Genomic DNA, 9,140 nt, shown 5'->3' with positions numbered 1-9,140 from the left:
AGCAAGAGATCAAATAGTAAATATACACACATGCGCTTTTCAAAACAATTTTATGATTGAATTGCACGTAGGGGGAAAATGAGATGAGTTCGTTCCTTCGTCGTTCTTTTTCTTCTTGTCTTCATTTGCATAGCTATAGCTCAAGGATGGCCAACCTTTTAATATAATTGGTAGCATTGTCAATTGAAATATTTGAATGGGTCACAGAACCTATTAAATTTAATTTCATGAAAAATAGCTTTATAAAACAAAACTATTTATTTAAAATTTAGGCCAATTTTAATTTTTCAAAAAATAACTGCCTAAAAAAGGCTAATCTAGCAACCCTGTTTAGGGGCATTTCTTCGAATTTTTTGGAAACATTCAAAAAATTTCCTCTGCTACAAAAATTTTTAGGTAAAAAAATCTTGATTTTTTTCCCCCTATGTTTTCTTATTTGTTTCTCAAGAGCAATGCTTTTTCAAAAAATACTACTTGAAATGATAATAAGTAGTGGGCTGCAATGCGGCCTGCAGTCCACGTCTTGGACATTTGATATTTATATTATGTTCATGCAAGAAACTAAAGAGATTTACACCCCTCTCCACACAAAATGTATTGTGTAAGTAATTATATGACAAAAATCTTACAGACGCCTATGCGGATCAACTTTGAAGAGATTATGGTTAAAATTCAATAATCCACTGAGAGGAAATTTAAATAATAAATAGGATTTCTGAAAAACAATAACAAAAAAAAGTCATTCAATGAAAATATGCATTTTATTTTCTAAAAATAATAAGTGACAAAATGATTTTAAATTAAATTTATTTTGAAAAAAGTTACAATTTAAAAAAAAGGAAAGAAAAGGGACTAGCAATTAAATCTTAATTTAATCAAGTCAAGGAGTGCGCGATTGGAAATTAGACTTAAATCCTTGTTAGACTCAAATTAACAACCTAAGCCTCTTTCCTCCAAATCTTTTTTCAAATACCCTCTTGATTTTTAACGTGCCCAAAAGACGCACAATTTTTTTACTCCCTACGTATGAGTGTCTTACGAAGATGAATGAAGGTAATCTAAAATAACACCACGCTAATCTTGTAAAATATACAATAATTTCTTAAAGTGTCGGAATGGGTATTCAATGTGTATCTACTGTATGTATAAGTATGATAGCTACCAGTTGTAAAAAAGTAATGCCACCTTCTAAAAATACATTTTTGAATCGGTGTTGTTCATAAAATCTTAAAGGTTGGGTAATTTTTTAAGTAGCTTAGAGTCTAAGCCTTTGATTAATGTACATGTTGTAAACAAAATTCTGTAAATGTCGCAAAAATTTAATCCACCCCGGGAGGACCATCACGGACATCATGAAGGCCTTAAACGTCAACAAGGCCACAGTCTGTCGGGTCAGAAATCGTTTGGCTGATGGAGACAACGTTTTGGACGAACCAAAGAGTGGAAGACCCACCAAAGTGAAGCCTGAAGACATCATGGATGCCTTTAAGGTGAACCCAACGACGAAGAACACCAAGAAAAAGAAGGTGCGTCGGTCTACTTTGTGTAAGGCCATCCGAAAGGCTGGAAGAAGGTCGCTTAGAAGAATTGAGATGCCATTCCTGTCCCAAGGTCAAAAAGAACTCCGTCTTCAGTGATGTCAACAACTCTTGAAAGATCTGAAGCACAACAGTAACTGGGTAATTTTTTATCTGATGAAAAGACCTTTACTGTTGACCCCCGTATACAACAAGCAATAATAATTTAAAAATAATTTCAAAAATACATTGTTACTAAGAAGATCAATTTTTTGTCTAAAAATTGAAAAATTAATTTTTTTTTGAAAAAAACAGTAAAAAATTAAATTAAATTTTTTCTTGTAAAACATTATTTTTTTAATAATTAAGGGAAGTAATAAATACGAATCAAAATTGCAAATTAAGCATTATTTTGCCAATGCCGATTCGAATTCCAGAAGAAAAAAACCCTGCTACTCGGATTCAGGATTCCGATTAATCATCACATCAATAATATATATATATATGAATGTTTAAGAGCTGGTTGGCAAGCAACAACTAAGTAAACAAAGTTCATGTTCTATTGATATTATCCTTCTTGGAGAAATAATATTTCTATCCAACAAGGCGCCACTCTATGAAGCCTTGATTACAAACTAATATAAGTAACCAACGCTCATGCCCTATTATTTGAAGGAAAGCCAGCCCTAAACTATTTAACTCAACTTATCATTTAAGCACTTATTAAGAAGATTGAGCCATTATCAGTCTAGTGGGTTGAACGGTTCCGGTTCTTCAACTGCTAGAACCAAAACTGATAAAGTCGAACTGAGATTGCAATATATTGGCTTATCGGTCTGGGTTCTTGTGCTTATTTTTGTTTGATGTATTTTTTGGTTTATTCATTATAACCTTTTAATATTCCATCTACATAATTTTATGTGAATGAAACACGTCGTTACCTTTATTGTCTCACGTAACCTTTTCTCTAAAAGGAAACAGAAAAAAGGACCGGAATAATCTGGGAGTTAGAATTATGTATATTGGGCTCAATTCATCAATTACTTAGAAATGGATGAACATAACATTTACTATAGAAAAGTTTTATATTATATATAAATTAATAGAGAATACGAGAGACAAACTCCTCGTGAAATACGAGTCATCTCAATTAAAACTTCTGTCAAAGTTATTGTGAGCATATAAATTAAAATGAGTGACTCCCCTTTGACTGATTCAGCCTTCATCAATCATGTTGAGGATCAAGACTTGGTTTTAAAACTCTTTATTCTTGTAGATGTCATCTGTTATTTTTTTAAGTGGAAACCGCAAAGAACATAAATATATAATGCGGTAGAAAGAGTCATTCAAAATTGACCGAAACAAATTTGTTACTTGAGTCTTTTGAAATTGATAAATGGTACATTTGTATTTACCACACATCTTCTTTTTTTGTTGTTGAAGAAATACCTTTCTATCTGGGTCATTTACATATGTACATATTTTAGAGTCATAAATCCTCCAAAACCCTCCAAAATGAAAGGAAAAAGCCTTTCAGTCCATCAGCAAATTATTATTTTTGTTTGAAAAATATACAGTTTCCTGAAAATGAAATATAAAAATATTTCATGGCAAAGAGTAGAGATGATGTGGGTAAACTACGGCCTTTGATCCACATGCACCCCTCGACTATTTTCTGTGTGACTCACAAAAGCCTGTAGCAAATAAAGTGAAAACAATATACAATCACGTTAATACGAGGATGGTCTGAAAAATTTCCGAGCTCAACGTGAAGATGACCGCCCTAGTATATACAAGCTAGTCACATCTATCAAGCATCTGTTGACAGCTATTTATCAAAGTTTTACTCATTTTGGACCAGCAGTTGTAATGTAGCAGTCGTTTGAGTGTGTTGATGTGAGTGTTTGTGTAAAAATGGACAAAATCGAGGTTTGAGCTATTATTAAATACTTGTTTTTGGAAGGGTATTCTTTTAATGGAATCAAACAATAGCAAACATATAAAGGGTTATTATCTTATAATTGGATGCGTCTAAGTTAATCCAACTTGGAGTGATTAAGGCAAAAACAAAAAGTGTCTTGTGAAGAAATTTTTATACAGAAGAAGTAAATTTAACTAGTAGTAATAGACCAAAAAACATGAAATGTGAACAATTATTTTGCTGAAAAAAAGACGGAGAACTATTTGGAAGGATCACAGAGATAGGAGCATCCCTGGGAGAAGTGTGTAGAGTTACAAAAGGAAGACTATGTTGAAAAATAAAAATTCAGAAAAAATGTCTTGTATCTTTGTTTGGTCGGAAACTTTTCAGACCACCCTTGTACTAATTTTAATAGGTACGGATCAAGGGAAAATTGTTATTTGCTCAACTAATATATCTAAACAACGAATATTTGAGATCGTTCTGATAAAATTTATAGCCCCAATAAACATGAAATTCCTGCTAAATGTAGTGCAAATGTAATTGCAAAATCTACTCACGCCCTAAAATGAAGAAGAACTCCTAAAGATAGAGCAGGGTACATTGTTCAAGGGAGCAGTGAAAAAGCTTAAATTTTATAGTAAAAAGCTGCACTCTTCAGACTTTGTTTGTATTACTATAACGTTCTCGTATATGTCAATTGAATTACATGCAATTTGAGATTCATTTACGAAAAGTAGGAATGATGGCTTCTAGGTGGCACCCGTCATAGATGTAGTCCTCTGTCATGGTGTCCTGTTGTATTGAGGACCTCGGTGTTTGGGCTATGGACACTGCAGTCCTTCTCTTCGACATGCACCCCAATGGTGTAGTCGAGAGGGTCGGCATCAGAGCTGTAGGGGTGTCAGAAGTGTTTGGGACAGAAGGGAATGTTGTTGGCCAACCATTCCAATGCCTTATTTGAGGTGTGTTCAGGCGTACCATCCCGCTCGAAAACTATACTTCCATCAAAATAGTTTGCCTGCATCTACGGTAATTGATTCTCCTCCAAGGCCCACAGTGAGACCCTGTGAGCCTGTAGCCAACCCGAAAACAACTCCAGTGAGACTGCCTCACTGTCAGAGACCACAAATCCCAAGGACATGGTGGAAGCAGGGTGCTTTGTGGTAATAAGTGTCCTCATTGATTCATCAATGCCTCCAAAGCGTAAGTACCTCTTAGTCCGCCTGTTTGTATGGGGATTGGTCCAGATCTTCTCGTTGCTGAAAATGATGACCCGCTTGGCTTTGGCCTTTTAGAGGTCATTCAAAAGAGTCATGCAACGGAGGAGATGGATTTCTTTCATTGCTCGTATCAAAAGTGGCCTCTCCATCCTCTCAAAGCTTTTTCCACAGAATGTCTTCATAGCTCTCTGGATAGAGTAGTGTGAAACCCTGAGATCTCTTACATGGTCCCGCATTGACTTGAGGAGATTGGCCTGGGCTGTTTTCTTTAACTCCTTCGGATCCAGTTTGGAGTGATTAACAGAGCTCTTCTTCTTCTCCAACGTTTCAGATTTGCTGACGTTGTAAACGGTGGTCCTGGAGATACCCAACTGCTTGGAAACTTCCGTCCGGATTTTTCCAGCGTCAAGGAGTGCGCGATTGGAAATTAGTCGATCACGTTTATGTGTCATTTTCCCGACTTGTACGTAAGTTAGAGATCTCAGGTTTGTCTTGTAACTAATTGTTTATGCTTTAATATATCGGAATATTAATTATTTTCAAGCACTCATCCTTAATTAAGTATTGCATTAGTAAGTGTTCAGATTTCTATGGACCACCACGTAGAGGGACTGAAAGACGTTATTTGAGCCATGAGTTGCGTCGTGAACGGATTATTGGCAGAAAACATTTTTGCTCAAGGACAATTTTCCCAACGGAGAACCATTTGGGGCATTTGGCCGAAAAAAGATATTTAATATATTGATATGGACAATTGTATATTTTAATTTAATTTATAATTATTAATTAGTTTTTAATAACTACAAGACTGTACTATGTGGTTCGAATGAATTTCGAATCTTTACTGTTGTATTACTCTAAGGACATTAAATAATTAAAAACACGAGAGAAACTCGAATGGAAAAAGTGTTACTCACTTTTCTGTTATCAATAAATTATCATTCTACATGATGGCTTTTTCATATTGGAAAATACTCATGGATTGACGAACAAGCATAGTAGCTTTTCCATTCGAGTAGTTGTTGTGTTGGTATATAATTTAATTAACTTAAAGTATTACATTCGAACCCCATACTACTGTGTTGTGTTTATATAATGCTCATTAATAAATAAATAAATATATTTTTGCAAAATAATATTAATTAATTGAGTTATATGAATTCTTATTTTAGAGGGAGATGTTAACACAGCACGACTGATTAAATAATGAGCAAAAAAGGAGAAAAAGCACACGCATCAACCATTTTTACTTTTTTAATTGTTATACATAGTTTTTTCTTTACTCAAATCCCTTCTTTACCTATACTATATGCCTTGTCGCTAGAGAGATTATCCAAATTTTTTATTATTTGTGAAATCAGGTAGCAAGGTTTTGGTTAGTATTTAACATTATTTTCTGCTGTTATATATATTTGAATACGTACTCGTATATATTTAAAATATATTTCATTTATAATACATAAATATCTTTTATGGTTATAAGCCTCGAAACCTAGGTGACTGTTAAATCTAAAAAAAAGGTAAAGGAAACTGATAAATACTTAACAAGTATTTTATTTTCATACTACAATTTTTTTCTGAGTATTTAATTCGTCTGATATACAAACATATATTACATTTACGATGATTAACCAATATTTTTAATGACTTATTCACCTCTTAAAAGAGTGAATTAATTCATTCACAATGAACAACTACAGGAAACTGTTTTAACCTTCCCCTCTTCAAAATATTAATTAACAACTGAAGGGCCCCGATGGCACGTTTTGTTCAAATAATAAAATCTCCTTCTTTTTTCGTCCATGTTCTCTAAAAAGACGTAACCATAAAAAAAAATGATGTCCGAGAAGTGCAAACTAATTTAATGCCGGGTGGAAAATTAAATCTTACACACTTGAAAAAAAAAAAAAAAAAAAATAGCTTGTCATTCTATAATTATAAATTTAACATAAATCTATATTACTCTTTTTCTGAAACAATTGTCAAATTGATTTATTCTATTCGGCAGCCATTGGCTTCATCTTGCGAAAAGAGCTCCAAGTGTTCCAAATGAAGTTTGGGCCCATGGCAGCCCATTCCTCATCGACGGAGCCCTTTTTGGCTTCAACGTTCTGATGACAGATGCTAGAGGCCCTCATATCGATATGCGGCCAGAAAAAAAAGTCGAGATATTAAAATTCGGACTATATGGTGGCCACATTTTCTTGTCCCAGAAAGTGATGCTGTTAGCCAAAAAGGTCTGATTAATTTTGGCAGTGTGAGTGGAGGCCTTGTCTCGTTTTGTATGGACAGTGGGAAACAGTTTGACCTTGAAAACGCGAATGTACATGGCTGTCATGAGGCTGTAAACCTCCAGGGACCAGACCAGGGGCGTCCTTGAGTGTACCCACGTTAATGATGGGATTTTCCTAGAGACCTCTTTCCTCTGTATGGTCCTGTTGTGGTGTAGCCTCTTCTTAATATTGTAGATGGTCTTACGAGTCCTTCCCGTCAGTCTGACCACCTTTGTTGGAGTGTGACAAGCACGAATAAAAGTTGATACCCCAAGCCTAAGACAGTTCTAATTTACTCAAACAAAACCTCACGAATCAATATTATACAGGTGTGTAAGTTTCAAGTTTCCACCAGGTATTTAAATTTAAATTAATGGTCCAATGAAGGACAGATCTACTTAGACTCACAATCAGAGGATGTCATAAGGAGATCACTCCTCTATGGCAAAATACCTGAAGGAATCTTTAAAAAAAAGGATCTATATTTATATGACCTTATTTAAAAAACCTTATCAAAGGAAATAATTCCAGCAACAAAAAATGGCTCTGAGGTACAAATCCCATTTGTTTCTTAAGAGGGGCTCCTCATTTGATGGATTGAAAGACTTGTATCTAAACAAACAGTTTCCTTGCGTATGATTTAAGACCTTACAAAAAGAGATACTTAATGGTGAAATCCTCTCGTCTTCTCATAAGGGATCAATAAGATAATCTGAAACTTTTATGCTATTGTAGAACATAATTATAAGTTTATAGCTAGGCTTTTAATAAAATATTACTGTATTAACAGTAGACTTAGTTAATGTCTACTATCATTTCTTGGAAAAATACGAGGCTGGGATGAAAAGTTTACTACCTAACAAAGAAACAAGACATGTTTTCAGAATTTTGTAATTTATTTTTCAACATAAATTATTTATTAACAGGATCCCAAAACTTAATTTCTTTCCCTCGGGATCCATCTCAACGACAGTTTACCGGGAAATGCGAAGACCTAATAGGTATGCTGCTACATATTACTTTTTGTTTAACACCCCTACAAACAAAGAAAAATAAAAAATACAAGAGAAAACTAATTCCGTTCTCTTTTTGTTAAAAAAGAAAAACTTTATTTTTTACAACAAGAATAATAATTATTATTGGAGAGAAAAATAAAGTACGTATTGGAATTTAAGACTCCTACATTAATATCAAAACAAATACATAGATGTACATATGTAATATAGTATAATGTGCATTCCAAGAAAAGAAAGAAAAAGTTATAACCATAAACCATCTTGGTTTTCTTTCCGTCTCTCTAAAACTTGACTCCCTGTGAGGTACTTCCTAATATGTTCTTATTGTTATACTTCTTTCTTCCCCCAAATGGTTTATTTATTTATTTCTTCTATTTTGGCTCCTTGAAATAGAATTGAAGAGTGTTTATGTACTTTTATTTAAACACCATAAATGCCTTTGTATAATAAAAATCTCATAAACAAATGTTATGGGCATAAATACCCCAATAAAAATATTACATAAAACTCTTTTGAGATTTTGTCGTCCTTTCAACTCCGTAGAAAGTTTAAATCAGTAAGCTGTTCCTTCAACACCAGGTAATTTGCCTTAAAGCCATTTTGCTTCATGGATATTTTGCCTTTATATATAAATAAATGAGGTTTATAAGTTGATATGTTACATTTTTTGTCCTTTTGAACTTTCTAAATCAAAATATGTAATATTTTTTACTATAAAATACATAATATGTTTGTTGGAATTATCCTCTCGCCTCATATTATGTTTGTTCGTCAATTTATGAATATTTTCTTGTATGAATAATCAATCCTGTCTAATGATAATTACTAACGGAGAAGTGATTAGCACTTCCTCCATTCGAATCGTTGCCGTCTTTATATAATTATACTAATTTTATTACCTATTTTGTCTCTGGTTTGAATTCATTTCAAAATGAGATTTTTAGCTGTCTGCATTGAAATTTTAGGTTATGATTCCATCATTTTTATAAACGAAAACAACCATTTAAGGCGTTTTATAAAAATACACATTACATATTTTGTTTAAAAAATTCCAAAGGAACTCAATTTTAATAAAAAATAAAAAAACGACCTATAAATCTCATTGATTTATATATTAAGGTGAAATATACTTGAAGCAAAATAACTTTAAGGCAAAATGTACTGAGGTAAAATAGTTTAAGGAAAAATTA

The sequence above is a fragment of the Lepeophtheirus salmonis genome, chromosome 6 (assembly GCF_016086655.4).
Source record: "Lepeophtheirus salmonis chromosome 6, UVic_Lsal_1.4, whole genome shotgun sequence".
NCBI classification, from domain to species: Eukaryota; Metazoa; Arthropoda; class Copepoda; order Siphonostomatoida; family Caligidae; genus Lepeophtheirus; species Lepeophtheirus salmonis.
Note: the sequence above shows the minus strand (reverse complement) of the source record.